The sequence below is a fragment of the Chelonia mydas genome, chromosome 6 (genome assembly GCF_015237465.2).
Source record: "Chelonia mydas isolate rCheMyd1 chromosome 6, rCheMyd1.pri.v2, whole genome shotgun sequence".
In the NCBI taxonomy this organism is placed as follows: Eukaryota; Metazoa; Chordata; order Testudines; family Cheloniidae; genus Chelonia; species Chelonia mydas.
The window spans coordinates 51,601,156-51,622,201 of record NC_051246.2 but is presented as its reverse complement, the minus strand read 5'-3'; the positions used below and the strand labels follow the sequence as shown (position 1 = coordinate 51,622,201).

The 21,046-nt window shown below is 37.8% G+C and overlaps 1 protein-coding gene across 2 annotated transcripts in view; it reads left to right on the top strand.

The window, feature by feature from the left end:
- Window positions 1-21,046, top strand: part of SHANK2 (SH3 and multiple ankyrin repeat domains 2) — a 612,060-nt gene that overhangs the window by 419,772 nt on the left and 171,242 nt on the right. The gene's annotated exons all lie outside the window — the stretch shown is intronic.

Genomic DNA, 21,046 nt, shown 5'->3' with positions numbered 1-21,046 from the left:
TAAAAATGAGAATTACTGGTGTGATGGGTCTTTAGCTAGTTTGTTTTTAAGATTTTATTCTGGTAGTGCTAGGCATTTGGAGGATAACCTGCTATTTAGAGTGCTTTTTTCAAAGATCTGTAAAAGTGTCAGCACAAAATTTTCTCTAAGTGACAGGTTTCAGAGTAACAGCCGTGTTAGTCTGTATTCACAAAAAGAAAAGGAGTACTTGTGGCACCTTAGAGACTAACCAATTTATTTGAGCATAAGCTTTCGTGTGTGAGCTGTAGCTCACGAAAGCTTATGCTCAAATAAATTGGTTAGTCTCTAAGGTGCCGCAAGTACTCCTTTACTTTTTGTCTTTAAGTGGTCAGTTTTCACAGGGGCTATTCACAGGCAGCTTTGATTGATCATGAACAATGGCTAACTTCCTAAAAGGGAGACAACAGGTTGACAAAATGACTTAAAAGAATTGCTTTGGAGATTTTGAAGAGGTGTAATAACTGTAGGATAAGTAATACTGTACAAAACTATAACTATAGTTATAACTATAACTCTGGTTTCTTAAAAAGCTTCATAATGAGTTAAATCAACTTCTAGACCCCAGTTCAGTAAAGCACTTAAAGCATGCATTTAAATACTGGCTTGAAGAGGGAGACTTCAGAGTAGCAGCCGTGTTAGTCTGTATTCGCAAAAAGAAAAGGAGTACTTGTGGCACCTTTAGAGACTAACCAATTTGAGCATAAGCTTTTGTGAGCTACAGCTCACTTCATTGGATGCATTCCGTGGGGAGAGTTATATACACAGAGAACATGAAACAATGGGTGTTACCATACACGCTGTAAGGAGAGTGATCAGTTAAGATGAGCTAATACTAGCAGGAGAGCGGGGGCGGGGGGAACCTTTTGTAGTGATGATCAAGGTGGGCCATTTCCAGCAGTTGACAAGAATGTCTGAGGAACAGACTCCCCCACTGTTCCTCAGACGATCATGTCAACTGCTGGAAATGGTCCTCTTCTGATATACCACAAATAAAATTGAAGGAAAAATGCAAGAATGACCTTTCAGATTGAGAACAGGTAAGAGCTGGAGGTTATAATGTACACATTAATAAGCACTTGGGTAGTCTAGATTTCACATAACTCTTGTTAGCATTGATAATCCATCAGATAGGGAATTTGTTTCCCATTTGGCTTTTATAATTAGAGGAATACTGTGTAACTTGTCCTTTCAATTATTCTTACATTTTTGATATCTGTATGCATTATTACACTGTAGTACCTGCCCAAGTGGAAAAAATGAATAAGAATAGAGCAAATTACTAATGTAGTAAGGCATCAAATGATGTCTGGATAGTTTTCCTTGGCACTTATAGCTAAGTCATAGTTCCACAAGTAAACCTTCAGTGATCAAGCTGACCTGATGAGTATGATTATATTGAGCAATTGGATTTTTACAGCACTTATACATTGATTAAATTGTATAAATATTTATAAACATGAAAAAAATTGCTTTTATGTATACGTTGGAGGATTGTAAATCAATATGTTTGCAAGAAAGAGTCAGAACAAGGTACTTCTCTGTTCACCCTCTCACTGACTTGCTGGGTGACCAAGACCCCTAACCCTGACCTCTCCGCCTTTGTTTCCCCTGTGTAAAATATAGGTCACACCACATCTGCTTCATAGGAGGGTTTCAAGGTTTAATTTTCTTAATGTATAGTGCTCTGAGATCCTTAGATGGAAGATGCTATAGAAACACAAAATATAGTATCTAGTGTAATTCACTCATGCTGATGCCATTAGGAAGCTATTTCCTTGTTCCCATATCTGGCTTGTGTAATAGTTCTCTTTTATGGCTGTTAGTCTCTCCTATTTTAGCAAAATTAACATCAAGAATTTTCCCTTACATTTGAAACAGCTTCTTATTTTACTGACTGATACTTAATCCAAAGATTCTCGGATACTGTATTTATAGGCTTATTTTTGCTACTGGGAACTTTTAGGAAAATGTGTGGCAATTGTTCTTTTAGTAACTTCATTTTCAAATAGAAATAGATCCTTTCATTTGTATAAGGTATAGTTCTTTATCAATACATCTAGGGTATAGCCTCTCACATATTTTTTTTAAATGTAACCCGTGAACTCTTAATTAGGGTATAATTAAAAACTAGTTTAACGAGGCATAATTACATTGCCAACTTTGCAAAGGTTTAGCATAGAAGTATAGATTTTTAAGGCCAGTATGAACCACTGTGGTCCTCTAGTTTGACTTCCTGTTTGACTTTTTTTTTCCTAGTTTGACTTTAGTGCAGGCCACTAAACTTCCCCAAAACAATTAATATTTGAACTAGTGTGCATATGTGCATGTGTGAGACATATATCTAATAATGCATCATCATTGTAGTGGCAATGTCATCATTAAACTAAAGTATACCTACTATAAAAATGAAACTACGTCTGGAACGTTTTACTAAAACGATTTTATTCGTTCCTCTTTGTTAAGTGATGTTAAAAACTTGCATTTTCAGGCAGACTGAAACGTTGTTATTGGAGTACTGATTGTTTTATAGTCCTAACTGGAATTCCAAGTTGGTAACTAACAATCTAGTGTTTTATTGTTATAAAAAGAAGAAAGCAAAATTCAAGGTTTGATAGAAAGATTTAAAATTAAGTGAATATTTCAGTGGGTAACTATGAAAAAAACCAACAATTCTGAATTGATACATAGAAAGGAATCCATATTAGATTTATGGAACAGTGGTTTCTAGACTGAGAGATCGTAATAGGAATCCTTTCTGCTTTTAATAATCTAGTTGGTACTTAAGAGTCTGTAGCACATTCTTGCCTTTTTCTTCAGTTGTTAATTGAAGATTTATTTGGTATAAATTTGTGATTTAAGTATGGATGAAATGGAAGCAAATCATTTTATTTTTATTGTATATGGCTTCATTTAATATTTACATTAGCTCAGAATATCCATTCTTTTGAGTGTAGATACAAAGAGAAGAAGTAATCATTTTGATCAAATTTTAAAAGCTGTATAATCAAAGAGCTGATTTTAGAGTCACAGGTTTAGCAGTAGAAGTTCTTTTGTTTCTTTATGGTACATTTTAAGCTTTGGTGGATAAGAACTGCATACAAGAATAATGCAATATTAAACTGATTTGACTAGCAAGCTTTTACTGTTGTAACCTAGATAGTGTAATTCATATCTTCATTTTCTGAAAAGTATAGTGAAGCTTCATTTTTAATATCTGCATTGGAATATCAGATTTGTGTAAATTAGGAAAAATAGTAATTAAATATTTTGTGTGCATGCAGGTAGTACTTACTGCTGTGTGTACTTTAAGAATAGTTTATTTTTAAATAGAGCTGTTGTTTACAAACCTAATCCTGAAAAGGTACTAGTATGACTAGCTTTCTTCCACAGATATGGCTGAAATTCACCCTTGTGCAGGAGGCCCACACAATGTCTTAAATCCCACTTAATCCTTATTTTGAGAATGTAAGTGGTGGGAAAGCCTTATGCTGTCCCTCTGCACTGAGGGGGATTTCATTCATGTGTGGGAGGAAGCGACTTGAAGGAGTGACTTTTTGTAGGTTCAGGCCCTATGTTCATATCCAAAAAACTTCATAACATTTAGTTTTAGATTTTAAAGCAGCAGGGACCATTACAATCATCTATCTTGACATTCGATATAACATTTGGCCATAGAATTTCACCTATTTCAAGCCCACAAAACTTCTGGCTGACCTATGGCATTACTTAAAAATTCTAATCTTAATTTAAAGACTAGAGCCCAGATCCTCAAAGGGAATTAAGTGCCAAGCTTCCATTCAAATCAATAAGAGTCAGGTAGCTAAGTGACAGAGAATCCTTCACATCCCTCGGTAGGTTGTGCCAGTGGTTAATTACCTTCCTTGTTAAAATTTTGTCTGTCTTCTAGTCTGAATTTGTCTGTCTCCTTCCAGCCATTGGATCTTGTTATGACTTTGTTTGCAAAATTAAAGAGCTTTCTACTATCAAAGATCTTTGCCCATGTAGGTACTTACAGATCATGATCAAATCATTTCTTCACCTTCTTTAGCATAAATAGAATTTCTTTAGTATCTCCCTGTAAGGGAGATTAGACCTTAAATAATTCTTAAATTTTTTTTTCCCGAACCCTTTTCATTTTGTCAATATTCTCTTAGGTGTGGACAAGAGAACTGGACATAGTATTCCAGTAACAGTCTCTCTAATATTGTATTCTGTAGCAATAATTTTTTCCCTACTCTTATTCCCCACTCCCTTTATTCTGTATTCCCCTGCATATACAACCAAGGATCATGCTAGCTTTCTTAGCCATCATGCTGCATTGGAAGATCATGTTCAGCTAGCTGTCCACCATGAACCCTAAGTCCCTCTCAGTAACAGTCCTCTCCAAAATACAGTCCACCATTCTGTGAAAGTACATTGCATTTTGCTGTATTAAACCACAGGTTGTTTAAGTGATCCAGATCATTGTATGGAATTAACCTATCCTTATAATTTATCTCTCCAACAACTTCTGTGTCATCTGCCAGCTTTACTTGCATATCATTGATAAAAATATTGATTAGCATTGGGCGAAGAGCAGACCCCTGTGAGGAACCACTAAAAATATTCCAATGATGATCATTCCAAGTTTACAATTGTTTTTTTTAAATCTTATCAGCCAGTTTTTAGTCCATTTAATATGTGCTACACTGTTTAGGTTTTTTTAATAGTGCTTATTTTATGTTCAGAAAGTCATGTCACATGGCACTAAGAAAAATGGCTTAGAGAAGTCTAACTATATTAATGCAGTTGCTTTTATCAACCAAACTCTTGTCAAAAAACGATGTCAAGTTTGTTTAACAAGACCTATTTTCTATAAGACTTTGTTGACTGGCATTAATTATGCTGCAGCCTTCAATATTTTGATTGAATCCTGTATCAGCCCTTCCATCATTTTTGCCTCGGGTCACATCAAACTAATTGATAACTACCTGTAACTTCCATTTGCACAGTTTAAAAATTGGCACAATATTAGCTTCTTTCCATTCCTCCAGAACTTCCCCAGTATTCCAAGATTACTTAAATAATCAACCTCAGTGGCTCACAGAGCATCTTGATCAACTTTAAAAACAAAATTCTTGGGGGCAAGTTATCTGGTACTTCAGATCTAAATATGTTTAACTTAGCTGTTGCTGTTTAACATCCTGCCTAGTTATTGTTGGAATAGCAAGTATTTTATTATGATAATGAGTAGTGACTACATCATCCAGCTTCTTTCCAAAATACAGAACAGAAATTTTTATACTGTATAACACTACTGCTGTTTTTCTGCATTATTTGAACATTTAGTTCATCGCTGTCTAGTAATGGACCTATTCTATTTCTAGATAATTTTTTTTATAAATCCCTTCTTTTCGTCCTTAATCATGCTGGCCATAGAGTTGTTTGCATTTTTCTTATCAATTATTTGTATTTATTATGGTTAATTTATAGTCATTGCTATCAACTTCCCCTTTTTCCCATTTGAGATATATAATAATTTAAAAAATGTTTATTGTTCCTTTCATTTCCATTTTTAACCAGGATAGTTTTTTAATAGAAGAAGCCTTTTTTGATAGTGGAAATGGTTTGAGTATCTAGTAGAACATTTTGAAACAGCTCCCAATAATCATTCATGCTGTTTTATGTTTCTTTCTTGTCAATTTTGTTAATCGTTTTCAACTTTGGGAAGTGGCCTCTTTTTAAAGCACCGTGTGTGTGTGTACGTACATAATATTACTGGCTAGGATTATAGACTACTTAAATGTAATTAGGTACAAGTGATCATAACATAGGAAACCACTGTTGTTTTTTAGATCAATGGATCTTTAACTGTCAGATTGAAGTCTAATATAGAATTACCCCAAATTTAGTGTATATAATCTCAGCCCTGAATGAGGTTGGAGATGACTTTTTATCCTGTTGCACAAAAAAGCCAAAAGAAATGCGTAGATTCAGAAATGCTGAAGGATTTACATAAAATGGCTCATTATAGGCCTCAGTCTGTTTATCCTTCTGTTTTTATTGTTGACTTTCTCTGTTGCATTAGTTTTTTAGTCTCTGAAAATGGGGTTGTTATCAGTAGCAGTTATATCATTTGTATACTTGAGTCTTTGCTCAGAAAAATGAGAAAATGAAGTTGTCAATGAAGGTGCCTTCACCCCAATTCTATGCACCATTCACAGCTGTGATATTTACAGCATAGCTCTTTTTTCACATGAAGGGTGCACGTGGGGCAGTTTCTCTTCAGCCCTGTCGCAAAGATTACAGTTTATGAGAGGGCCCCAAAGAAACATCAGAGTTTCACTGAACAGCCACATCAAAGCATTTAGTGGCAATCACAGTAGAGTACTCAGGGTAGCATGTATGAAAGCATCATTACTTTTACAGGAGCTCGTTAATTAAGACAGGTTACAGTGCCCTGTGTGAGACTTTAATTTAGACAAAGAGGTGGTCTATGGGATGTAGCCCAAGGCTATTTTTAAAATAAACCTTGCATCAGAGATTCTGATTGATTCAGTCTCTTTTTCTACTAAACGTTATGAGTTCCAGCATTCAGAATTCTAACCACTAGAGTTTACTGAGGCCTACACTTATTTGATGAGTGTCTGAAATTTGTGCTCTTAAGTCTTTTTCCCTCCTCTATCAGGACATCCATTGTTCTTTTTCTTGTAAAGTTAATCTCTGTTTGCACAGATGTTGTTTACATAGCCAAATTCGAATGGCTAGGTAAGCAATGGAGAAAAGAGAATTCTGTGGAATTATTGTGGGCTATTTTATAGAATGTATAGAATCTTCTTTAGTATTTTCTTGACTTGTGCTCTGGTTAACACTGGAAAATAGGAAGTATGTAAGCCAGAAAAGAAGTTTAAATGAAAAAATTGTAAAGCAAACGGTTAATACTGGCTTGTGTTAAATTTCTGTGTTTTCATTGTCTTTGTTCCGCTAAAAAACTCAAAGCTGACTGGCTAAAGTCTACCCTAAAACAATACTTTGCAGTAAGTTCTGTCATTGCCAACTTGGCTGTCTGTCTTTTTTTATGATGCAATCTCCTTCATTTGAATATTGAGAGAATGGCAGTGCATATTGTAGAACATTCTGGGTTCTGTTGCTGGACAGTGTAGTCTTTGGTTTGTCCTGGTGAGCTACATACAATCTACTGTACTGTAATCCTTACCTGAACTGGTAAATTAGAAGAATAACTTTTAATGTGTAATGGCTGAGTCATTACACATATTAACAGGTTTCAGAGTAGCAGCCGTGTTAGTCTGTATTCGCAAAAAGAAAAGGAGTAATAGTGGCACATTAGAGACTAACCAATTTATTTGAGCATAAGCTTTCGTGAAGTGAGCTGTAGCTCACAAAAGCTTATGCTCAAATAAATTTGTTAGTCTCTAAGGTGCCACAAGTACTCCTTTTCTTTTTACACATATATTGAATTTATTTCCCTAAATTAAGTTTCCTCACACTTTCTTGTCAACTGTCTAAATGGGCCATCTTGATTATCACTACAAAAGTTTTTTTCTCCTGCTGATAATAGCTCATCTTAATTAATTAGCCTCTTACAGTTTGTATGGCAACTTCCACCTTCTGTGTGTGTGTGTGTATGTATGTATGTTCTTACTATATGTTCCATTCCATGCATCCGATGAAGTGGTCTGTAGCCCACGAAAGCTTATGCTCTAATAAATTTGTTAGTCTCTAAGGTGCCACAAGTACTCCTTTTCTTTTCTTTTTTTTTTTTTTTTTTTTAAAGGATAACCTTTAGAAAACTTTCTAAAAAGGGATGTCCTATTATGGTCTTGAGACTTATCTGGATGCATAGTACATTGCACTGAAAAAGTAATCTGGTACTGGAAGGCTAGCAAGAACCTCTGTGTATGCAGTATCTCGTAGCAATAGTTTAATTTCCAAACATATAGATCAGACACTAATGTCTCCTAGGTCTGTGCTCAAAGAAAATTGAAATGGGTTCTGGTTTGACCAGCAGTTGGAGGTTTTAGGAAATCCCTGATTACTAATTAGTCACACAATTCTCTCTGACTCTGGTGCCTCAGTAACACACTTTGTGAGTACAACATTCCTGATGCTAGATGGAATAAAAATTTCTACACCCCCTCCCTTTGGTCACAGTCCATAAGAAACTTTCTGTGAAAATTTTGGGTTTACACCTCTCTTACTTTTAAATCATGTAGGTGTTGGTATCAAGCCGGTATTGGTGTGACTGTAGGAATAAAATAGGAGTGATTATGCTTATGTTGGTGTTAGCCTTTGGGAATACCCACTGTTTTCTCAGCTTTTACAAACCTGAACAGACTCGGACCATGCTGTGCATTTTTGCAGTTAATGAGAAGGTTTTTGCCTTCTTCCCTGACAAACCTGACACCTCAGAGCTTATTAAACATTATATGGTGTTAGAAGTTGCATGAAGCCCAACGTTGAAACTATTGTTCATCAGAGTCCACTGGATTTGCAAGGAAACCGTGCAGAAAAGTGGCACCTGATTAAGACCCTTCTCTGAGTACTGCAAACAAAGCACTTTACCTGTAGGCAATGACATTACGCCACATTGCATGTCTAGATTTACTAGTATGAACATCTCACATTCTCAGCAGAATACCCACAGAGTAACATGATAGATGAGAATGCTACTCAGGCTCACTGACTGTGACCCTAAAGATCAGTCACTAGTTTTGTTGGATCCTAAAAATACATTAATAAAAACTAGCTTCCTCACCACAGGTGCAAATGGGTAGATTAACAAGGACTTGACTTCCCACAAGACCTCAGTTATTCAAACCTAAGCAAATAACTCTCTTAAAAATACAACTGAAAGGCAGACAAAATCATTTGGCTGTTGTCCGGCATACAAAACCATTGCCCGGAATGACATCCAAGCAACCAGTGTGCTTCAGAACGGATGATAGCTAGAAGCTGGTATCACAGGTTCAGGGCAAGTATTCCTCCTCCATGGTCCAACCAGGGCACCCAGTTTAAGCTTCTGGCTCCCAGCCATCACCTCTCTTTGGTGACCTTGGGACCAGGGTTTTTCCAGGCTGCAAAGTTCCCTGCTGACTCTGATATTCTCAGCAAGCCAGACTGCCTAAACAGGCCAGTATCTTTGCTTTCTCTCTAGAGGCTATGAACAGTGTAATTGCCCACAGACACAAGTTACCACACACCTTTTGTTAAGCAAGCACGTTTATTCTTGAGGCGAAAGCATTACAGAGAAAACATTTAAAAACAATAAAAGATCCTACACATGCTAAAAAGCTTACCAAATGTCACCCAAACTGAACCTCAAGCTCTGGTTGGTGTCAGCCCTTCAAAACCCACAGCTGGCTTTTCTTCATAGTTACAAGTTCATAACTGTCTCTGATTCTGAACCAGAGTGCAGGCTGGGCAGTTCATCTGTTTCTTTATGTAGCTGGGGCCTTTGATCTAGTCTCTGGGAACAGGTAATCAGCAGGTAGTGATGCACTTTTCAGGGCATAGCTTCAAAAGGCTTGTTGGGGAAAGTGGGGGGAATATGCATTAACCTTTCCCTATGTATTCCCCAGAAAATCCACTTCAGACTTACTCCCAAAAGCCTGTTCTTGTCTGACACATTTTCAATATAGTCTTGTGAACTCCGAGGCCTCACATCACATCTCCCCCTAGAGAGGTTGCATGAAATTTCAGCCCACAAAAATGCATGCATTTTGCATTTACTACAACAGACTCCCAAAGATACTTAAACTTAGTTAAATAAGGTCTCCCAAGGATATGCAGGAAATTGCTATATATGTCACCGATGGCAAATGTCTTTATCCTGCCATGACTTTGCTGTATTGTGGAGTTGGATAGTCCCAAAGTACCTCAGACATTACTCGTATTTACTTGAAATACCTGAGATATCATAGATACCTGCTTGATGATAAAGTAAAATATGGAAACGTACTTCCTTGGGGAAGAGAAGGGATTGAAAGAATGTCAGTAATTATTATAACATCCAAAGGCTTCAGTCAAGATTAGCACCTGGATCTGTTGGGCACTGTGCTAACACAGTTTAAGAGATGGCCCCTGTCCTGGAACGTTTGCAATTTAAGGGCCAGATTGTGATGTGATATTATGCAAGTTGAATACTGCCTTACTCTAAGAGTAGTTGAAACCACTAGGTGTTACTCTTTATGAATTTATTCTTTATGAATAAGGGTACTACAATGTAGTCCTCCTATACATATTGTACCCGTGCCAGAAGAATAATTAGTCACAAGCACCATCAAAGTTGCCAATACGGAATCACTATGCACTAACGTTGCTTTAGTCTCCCAAGGATATGCAGGAAGTACAACCAAGCCAAAGGCACATTTTGATCAGCTTCTGGAGTAGTGGCCTTGCCCTAGGAGAACCAACCTGCATGCATACATACAGAACCAAAGGTATAACTGCATAAGTTTCTTTGACAAGAATTTCAAAATCCATTGACCAATTTATGGTATTGGCTTTTGTATGTTTGAGGTCTTTATCTTATACTGTAGATTTCTGTGTGTATAAATAACCATTTCTCTTGCCTTTTAGTCACATTTTCCTTTCAAAAATCAAATTGTAGGATGGATAGTCAGTCTTTGAAGTTTAAATGTGGATATATCACTGTAAATCACAGCTATGAATAGAGTCTTTGTTACTTTAGAAATCTATGAATCCCCTCTTTTAAATGACTTAATGCTTAAGTTGTTAAGTTCTGAGGCTAGACCTTAAAATAGTGACCTTACTATGTATAGGAAAGCTATTTTAAGTAAACTTCAGAAGTTTATAAAATATATTTTGTAAAATTTCCTTGAGTCCTGTACCTTTGGTCTCATGGTACCATGGAAGCCTAGCTTTATGGGTTGAGAAATAAAAAATAGCACTAATTTATATTTTTTCTAAAATATGAAGTACATACAAATGCTATAAATAAAAGGTGGTGCTGCAAAGTTGCGGAATTGTAGGGGAAGGAAGCCGGTGAAGCTATATCAATCAAAGGTGTAGTAAATGAACAAAACTCACATTGGCCAACATTCTATCCCTGATGAAGCACAACTGTAATATGTGGTTTGGGGGTTGTTGTTTCTTCTCCTTCCCCCAGGTGGTGGTAACATTTTATGGTAAGACTTTCTCTTGTCACCGTACTTGGGGAATGATACAGCTGGCAGTATGTTTTATGTTTAGTAAGCTGTCTTCTCAGTGATGCTTATTCTGAAAATGGCAATTGATTTTGTGGCTATGTAAAGATTCTAAGCCTTCCAGTAGTGAAGCATTGAATGCCTAGTTATCTCTTTTTACAAGCTTAAAGACTGTCTAGAATTTAGAAATGATGTTCTTTGGTATATGAAAAACATGCACTACAGGAGTCTTGATCCGAAAATAGTTATTTTTCAAGGAATATGATCACCTTCTAAATATCTGTCAAATCAATATCCAAATATTGAAGCACCTTTGCAGTTAACTCACATATATTAACATGGTCTAGACATTTTTAATTTCTCCTTTTCTAGTTTGGTTAGTAAGTTCCCTGTTACTGAAAAGTGCTTGTTAATATGCTAGTGTGTTCAATGAATAAAAATCTTAGAATTAATGTAATGTTAAGACTGCAGTCACTCAGGTCAGGAAATTTGCACTATTGAGGTTTTCCTGCTATGCACATTGTGCAGTTTATATAATCTCTTGTGTGTGCTGATAAACATTAATTAATATTACTCTTAAGAGAAAGAGGGATAGAAAATACAACCGATACAGGCAGAAAATACAACAGATAAAGGGAGAATTGCAGGGGGCAAGTTGTCAGAGCAACCATCTTTTTTTTGGAGTCTTTTTACTTTTGAGTTCAGTATTGCGGACAAAATACTGCTTTAATTTAATTACTCATTCTTTTGCATTTAATTTCTAACGTGTTCTCAATAAATAAATAAATTCACAGGAGAAGATCCTTTTCCATGCTACTGTACATATGGGATTCAGAACCAACAGCAAACTTGTTGCAGTCTTTCTTCTCTCCTACTGTCATCATTTCAATCTAAATAAGGGCACTTATGTAGCAGTTGTCTGTTAACAGAAGGATCTAGCTTCCACACTAGACCATGGAAGTGCTTAAACACTGCCACTGTAGTTTTTTTCAAATCACACGTGAGAAGCTGCTTCTCCTCTTAGCTTTTAAAGACCTAATTCCTGTACTGGATGGCCTGATCCAAGATTGTTTTAAAGAAAATATCTGGCTCATCAGTCTTGATGACTTACCATTCTTACCTGGTGTTGAGACAGAGTTATAACTGTTGGAAAAACAAGGTTTATGAGGTGAACATGGTGAGAAAAAACTGTTTTCACAGGGATTACAAATGCTATTCATCTTCCTCAATGAATAACCTGTGCATTTTTTTTCCTGAAAATGTCCAAAACTTTTGTCCTTCTGAATGTGGGATTCTGCCTTTTTTACTTTCCAGAACCACAGATGTATCAGGAAAACTCAGCAAAATAAACTAAAGGTCATGAGCTTAGATCCCACCCTACTGTCTGAAAAGTTTTTCCCTACAAGTGTTAAAGTAACACCAAAGATTATTGTAAATGAAAAAGATTACAGAAGAAACAGTATTTCTCTCATTTTTCAGTTTTTTGTTTTTGACAGCAAATTCATGATGTCAGCTGCCATGTTTCCCTTATATAGTCAGTTGCTGCTTTTTGCCTGTTAACATTCCCAATGCAGTCTCATAGCTGTTTGTCTTTCTCCTTGTGTCCTTGAGATAATTGGAACTCCTAGACAGCCTTTGTGACAAGTAGCAGGTTCCCTTTTGTCTTGATGCTGGAGATGATTTGGAACCCAAGGTCTGTAAGGGCTGACTAGCCTGTGCAGAGAAATCTGGCAAGTAATTGCAATCGTAGGTCTATCATAGGTCTAAGGTTTTGTTCTTGAAAATTTCCATCAAACAAAAGCTTAACAGGAAAAGATCAGGTAGCTAAATGCATCTTTCTTTGCTGGATTTTTGTGGCTAGATCTGTAGACTCAAATGTGGTAGCCCACAGGCACCAGGGGTTGGAGATATGGAAGGTGGATGTGCTTCTACACACACAGAATCATTCAGAGCAGCCCATATCAGAAAGTGTTAGTTCTTAATCCAGTATCACAGCTGGTTGCTGAAACAAGGAACTCTCAGTCAAAGTAGTATGACAATTATAGATAGAATAACTCATTGTGGAAGAAAACTTAAGATGGAGCATGCATTTGCAATATCATTTGGCTCATGGAAAGTAGCTGGTATCAGAGTGCTCAGAAATATATAATATTTTTCCCCTAGAGCTGCAAGTAGTGAGACTAGTACTGATTCATATCAGAGACCACATAGCTAATCCTCATGTATTATTGATTTAGGCTAACATCTTGAGAATATGTCAAGACACAGGTGAAGTTCAAGCTCTGTTTTGCCCCGGAAGCATAAATTCATAAAAGGGATAACATCTGAAGTTCTGGAATAGCATCCTAGAGATTTATTACCTATTGTCCTTATTATCTCCCCATGTCATAAGCAGTTCTTTTAAAGCAGTTGTGTAGCATAAGATTCTGTAAGAGCACAGGAAGCTTTTTAATGAATACATAGGAATGTAATACCTAATTTCTCCAGAAATTACAGTCTGTACTGTTGACAAAAGTGAAGCCTCACTCATAATCTTTTTCTTCGGTTAACTTACTCTATAACATGTTCTGTTCCCTAACAAAGTAAGTTATTCAGTCCTGGGGCTTAAACTTACACTCATCTTCCTTATTTCTGTAATGATCGTGACAGGACAAAATGACAACTTATTCTCTAAGGAGCCACAATACTCCTTTTCTTTTTTAAAACTCTGTTAGTTTAACAGATCATTATGACTTTATTTCAGTTACTAGATGCAAGAACAGCTCTCTTTAAATGAGTACAAAATATTTGTTGCAAGTATTTCTGAAAGTTTATTATGAGAGTTCTAAATATTTTTGGATTTTCTCTATATATAATCACTCACAAAAAGCATCTGAGTAATGGGTCTAAGCAATGTCCTAGAAATATTAGTCGGAGATAGAAATGTGTCCTTAAATCCAAAGTTAAACTCTGTCTCTAAGCGGGTGTTTTAGTCCTACAACCCACTATTAATTGAGAACTATCCCTCAAATCGCTTAATATGTTAAGAAATGCTTACTCTGCTATCCAAGTTTGGGCTGTGGTGAGACTGGAAGTTGTGTGGACCTCTTCATTCAGGGGTGGGCAATAGTATTGTCCTGGAAGCATTATTCCTTTTTCCACCTTCCTCCTCTTCCCCTGTTGAGAGTTAGTGGTTTTCCCTTTTTCCTGCTCCTTCCTCATTGTGTGGGTAGGCATTGTGTAGGTACCCAGTGGCATGTCTGGGTACTTGGGCATCTCCCACCCACCACTACTGCCAATAGGCAGTGGAGGTGATGCAGGTCTGTGTTACGGACTTCTGTCTTTGGGAGGGTGAAAGGAAAGTATGGGAAGTATTCCAGGGTATGGGGAGCCATTGCTGACGCACTGATTCAGCCCCCCTCTTCCCATCTTTATATCGGGTTTCCTGGATATCCTGGGATGACGGGAATGGCTGATCACCAGTTATAGGTCTAGAAAGGCTTTTTCTCAGTGACAAAATTAGCGAGCTGTTGTGTGGGACCACTGCATCCAAGAGGTCTAGTTGTGGGGAGGGGGAGAAGTTGTTAGTTAAATTACGGTTGTCACAACTTTAGGCTCCAGTGTTGTTTGCCGATTTAGTAAGGTTCATTTGGGAGTTCTGTATCCCAGTGGGTTGTTCTAGCATTTGTCCTGGGCACTCGCATGGCATGGTAAGGTGGCATACCTCAATGTTTGGCACAGCTTGTGACTCTTCTACCTCTGGTGAGGAGAGGTCAGGACTATGGTATCTTGACAGATTCCTTTAGCAGGCCTTAGTGCAACTGCCTTCACCCTCATCATCTGGTTAATAATGCAACAGGGGTCACTGGTGCCCGTTTGAGATCTGCACTGAAATAGCCCTGCTGAGTAGTTTGGGGTAATTTGCCCCAGTTAGGTATTTGTTAAATAAACCTGCAGCCTCCACACTTCCGTATAATGTCATGTGCCTGTCTTATTGTTTCCATGTCCACATCAATTAAAGTCAACACCTTTTAATATAATGAGTCAGGCAATCACTTATGTGCATTTACTCTCCAAAAATGTCAAATCTAAAATTAAAAATCTTCTATAAATTGGCAAATACTAGGAAATTCAAATACAGCTGAAACGCTGTCCTTAAACCAGCACATTCGTAGATACACATGGTGTCGTCTTTAATATAGCCACAAATGGGTTATGCATGAAATGTCTCCTTAAACCCTCTTTTTTCTATGACATGGTGAATTTTAACTTGTCTCCAGAAGTTATTTTCATTTTTTTAATCTTCTTTTCTTTTCTTGTTTGGCCCAAATGTTAGGTCTGGAGACTCTGGTTGGAACTTTCAAACCTGTCTAGGGGGGGATCAGATGGATTTTCCATTAATTTTAATTTTTTCTTATAACTAATGAAAGATGTCTAAACTCACTTCAACAGCACTGAAAATCCCAACCTAAAGCACTTTACCTATTCACAGAAGTGTTGTGACACAAGCCGCAATGATGTAAACATCACACACATTGACCTTGACAATGTGTCTAAACTATGTTTGGAAAGGGGTCCTTGGGCAAAAAGTAGTTCAGTGTCTATGTACATTAATAATACCTAATAGCACTTTTTATCAGTAGATCTCATAGTGCTTTACAAAGGACTTACCATTTTATAGATAGGGAGCTGAGGCACAGAAGTGAAGTGACTTGCCCATGGTCACCTGCACCCTAGTGGCAGAGCTGGAACCTAGATCTCCTGTATCCCAGTCCAGTGCTCTGTGCACTAGGCCACAGTCTTCAGTTTTTGTACTTTATTTTTCTACCAAGAGTGCCAATTGTGCTTTCTTTTATTTTTTATTTATTTTTTTATTTTTTTAAAAAAGAGTAGATATTTGTTCATTGGGAACTAGATTGAGGTTACCAGCCTATTTCATATAGGCTACTGTATGGTACTGGTCACTACCGATCTTGGCTAGATTTGAACCAATAACTTATCTATATGTTTTCATGTCTCATAAATAATTCTCCTAAATCTTCCAGGATGTATGAATTTTGTGTGTTTAATAACTGGGAATATGAAAGGTATGACATTTTACAGATTATTTATGACAACTGGCACGATTTTTGTAATCAGGAATAGTACTTTTAAAATTTCTCTTTTCTCTGCAGTCAATAATTAATGATCACAGTTGCATGTCAATTTGCATGGTAATCCTGTTTATAATTTAACGGCTAAACAAATCACTATTTATAACTTAACTTGCCTTCTAGGGGGTTATATATAAAAGCTGTGTTTAGGCCAGCTTCCGTTTTGAACTTTAATGACTGTGTCAACAGACTTTACTAATCCTATTTAAAATATTCCTTAACAGTTTATTACTAGGCTCGTTATACAGTGGAGGATGGAAGTCTCTTAAATTCTACAGTAATTGATTTGAATTCAAATCAGGTATAAAAAAAAGGTCACAATGCTCTGTTGGCAATTTTCGGTAAAGAGAATTTAGTACAGTTCAGCACAATTGCTGGTTGTTCAAAATAGCTTGAGGTCAATGTTCAGATGGCTGTACATGGCAAATTTATTTGTTGTCCCCTCTTAAACATGAGCTGACCTTCAGATTGTCAGAATGGTGCAAATCCATCAACTTGGAGAGCTCAATTAATATACGACAAATTAAATACCTAAAAATAGGGGCAATAGCCATATACAGGATGATACCAAAATTAAAGTGACCATCTAATCATAAATCAGATGAAACCAATTATCACACTGCTATAAAAAGTGCCTCAAATATCAAAAGGGGGGAGGAAATTACCAGAAGAAACTGATGGAAAATAGTTGGCCAGAGTAGTATTCCATTTGCACAATATTATCCTACATTAATAAGATCCCATTCTCTCCCCACCCATCCTCAGAATTTATCATTTTCATTTTGTGCAGAGATGGGCTTACTGAAATCCGGCTTAAAAACTGCTCTTAAATTGGCATTCAGGAAACCCTGAATGCTTCTGTTTTTATTGTATGTTTTGACAGTATCTTTATTTTAAATGCATAATAATATTTATCTTAAACCTAATGGTTACTTTTTATCTGAATCAGAGCTTTGCAGCCTGGTCAAGGCTGTGCAAAGGGGGTTCAAATGGTTCCAGTGGAACCAGGCTTAGTCCACTCAGAAGCCCATAAAGGGCCCTGTTTACTTCTTGCTCTTTTCTCCCACCCTGGGGTCCTCGCCTTTTCTGTAACAGCTGCCTTCACTTGACCCCATCTGCATTCCTGAGCTCTGGCTTATTAGTTTCCCCTGATATAGCTCTGATTTTCAGAGAGATTATGATTTTTCACTTGATTTCTCTGAATTTTTCATGGAGGCATTAGTTAGATCTTTCATCTGCTACTGCAGTCATTCCAAACCTAGCAGTTCATTAGTGAAGAGCTTGGTAGGTGAATTTTTAGTCAACTGTGATTTCCACCATGAATACCAACAAGCACAAGAATAGTGCTCAAAAGCGCAAGCTGCAACAGGCCTGTGGAAAAGAAGAAACGTGAGTGGTTTACAGAGTTTCTTGAACCCTGCAAAGTTCAGCCATCTTCCTGGTGAACAATCTATGGATGGTTCCGCTCCTTGCAAATGCGAAGGGAAGCAGGTATTAAAATTGCAGCGCTTTGTCAAAACTCTTAATGGGGAATTTTGCCAGAAATCTTGATCGATGTACAGGTCAACTCTTGCCTCCTTGTTCTTTTTCTCTTGTTTACTTTTCCAAATTCCTCATCTTCCTTTGTAAAATTGGGTTCACAAACTTTTTCCACTTTAGTGAGTGAGTAGCTAACATGAACGTTAGAAGGAACATATGGAGGCAATCATTCACTGGATGGAGCTTACACAGTAGTTGGAAATGGTTTGCACAGCTAACAAAGGTTTTCAAACCTGCTATCAGATGCAGGACATATGGCACAATATTTTGTGTTATCTCTTGGATATTTTGCTTAGGTCAAAGTTGTTTGGCTTTGAGAGGTTCAGATGAGAAACTAGGCAGTCCTCATAATGGTAATGAATTTACTTGAATTGCCTGCAAGGTATGTTAATGTGTTGTGAGATCATGCGGAAGCTAATAAGGATGGTACCAGGAAGGTGATAAACTTATGAAACCAAATTCAAAATAAATTTAGCAATAGGAGTGCAAGAAAAGTATGGCAGGCTATTTTTGACAGGGTTAGAAAAGCTAAATACATCTCTTATGTTTGACTGCATTCCACACAACATCTGAGGCATTTGTTCTGTTCAGGAGGAGAGGTATCTTGTACAGAGAGAGAGGTTGTTGAGAGCTTTGTAGATTTCATTGATGTGTGTACCAAAATAGGAGGGATGTGTTATGGAGATTATTTTAGAGAAGCTGAAAAAAGTCTGTTTTTTTTTTTAAATATGGCTGATGTCATAGTTTTGCCCCTTGCAAATAAGCTAGCATAGTTGCAGCGTATAAAGGTGTTCAAAATCAAATTCAGTAGGTAAATTAGTATGCATCTTTTGTCCAGTGTACCGCCCACTCACTGAATCTTGTTGGCAAAGCTGCTGCAATGGTTGTACTCCCAGTTCTATTTTTCAGAATTGTTCAAAGATTTTATATCATTTTCTGTTTCTACTAGTCATTAGGATGTGTTGAAAAAGCTTAGTAGCATTACATTAAAATGTCAAAGTTGGACATGACAAGATAGTCAGCCATGGTACAGGCAATCCATCCGCTATGAAGTCAGGTTGAGGTTTTTAATACTTTAGATGAGATCAGGGCTTCACATAATCTTATGACAGAACTTAAGTCAGAAGCTGACAGCTTGCAAACAAACATTTTAGTTTTTCATTACTGTTCTAAAATTTGATTCACCTATTCCGACTGTCCATCCGTTTGGGAATGAAAGGCTGTGGAGAGATGTAGTTCAAAGTCTAAGGGGTGAAAGTGCTCCTCTGAAAAGTGGGAGTCAAACTGTGGTCCATGATTTGACATGATGTTGGAGGGCAACCCATGAAGCTTCAAAACATGTTCAAAGAAAAGGGCTGTCACTCCTGTGGTGGGGATCTTGTGGCAGGGCACAAAGTGGGACATCTTGGATAGGAGGTCATTGACTGTGAATATAGTGGTGGTGGTCTGGGAGTTAGGGAGCTCCACAATAAAATCCATTGATATGTATTCCGAGGGTCAGGAAGGAGTAGGTAGGGGACTTAGGGTGGGGAACCTTCGTATGGCAACATACCTCATGTCAGTTGATATAAGATCTCATGGATGTGTGCAATCTGAGCAACCAGAAATATCATCCAAAATGATTGGCCTGAGATGAGTCATGGCAACAGTCAAAGAACTGCCAGGCAGGATCGGCCTTCAGGCACATATGTGGTCTCTGAACAGAAGTACCCCATTTCTAACAGATACCTCGGTCGGACTTAGCACTGGGAGACATCTGTTTAGTCACAAATTGGCAACTTGGTAGAGAGGATTTCACGAAGGCTAACAGGTCTGTGTTCTCTTGCACATGGGTGAAATGGCGGGGCTTCAGAAAGGTGGTGGGGTCTGATCGTCCTTCCTTGCCATTAAGGTACTCCGGGAGAACACATCAGGCTTCCCATTGCAGCCTCTGGGCCAATAATGTAGTGAGATCTCTAAAAGAGAGAAGAGCAGGGATCGTTGGATCTGGGAGTGGTTGTGGGCCTTCATGGATTGCAGGTGTTCTCCATTTTTATGGTCCATGAATACCTAGATGGGAGAAAACGTGCCTTCCAAGTAGTGATGCCACCCCTCAAAGGCAGTCTTGGTGACTAGCTGCTCTTTGTCATAGATTTCATAGTTGCATTCGATGGGAGTTAGCTTTCTGGAGTAAAATGCACGTGGATGGAAAATGCTTGGTGACACCTGTACCTCTGGCAATATCTCTCCAATGGCATAATCGGAAGCATCTGCTTTAACAACAAAAGGCTTGGACAGGTCTGGGTACCTCAATATAGGTGCAGCGATGAGGGCCTTCTTTAGTTGCTCAAAAGCCCATTACATGGAATTCTTACAGAGGAGTTGGATAATTGGGCAACTACTCAGGAAAATACCATGATGAACCTCCAATAAATATTCATGAATCCCTGGACACACTGCATATCATGGGTGATCTTTAGTAAGGTGTAGTTTACAATGGTGGAAACTTTCTGTGGATCCATACTGATCCCATCAGGTGAGATGACACAATCCAGGAATTGACAGTGATGCAACTGAAATCATGTTTTTCCGGTTTGGTATACAGGACATTTTTTCCAGACGTGTTCCAGCAGTTTTTGGATGTGCTGGTCATAGAGATTCTGGTGCTCTGAAAAGATGAGGATGTTCAAGTATTTCGCAATGAACTGGTCTAGGACATCTTTGAAGATATTGTTCATGAAATGTTGGAATGTAGCCAGGGCATTGGAGTGGTCCAAGGGCATAACCAGTTACTCATGGTGGCCAAACCTGGAGTGGAAGGCTGTCTTCCACTCATTGCCCTCTCAGATGTAGACCAAATTGTATGCACTGCGCAAGTTGAGCTTGGTAAAGACCTTTGCTATGCTAACCCATTCTAGAAGCTCTTTAACCAGCAGGAGAGGGTGTTTGTTCTTGACAGTAATACTGCTGAAGGCCTGATGATCAACACAGAGGTGCAGTGTTCTGTCCTTTTTTAACTAACAGGATGTGGGCTCCAGCTGGGGACTTGGAGGGCTGGAGGAAGTTCTTAGCCAGATTCTAATCCAAATAATTTTAGGGCCTTGAGTTTGGGTTCTGATGAAGGATAAATACGCACAACAAGGATCTTTGCCTCTTGCTGGAGGCCTATAGGGCAGATGTAGGGTTGATGTGGGGGTAGGACATCTTGCA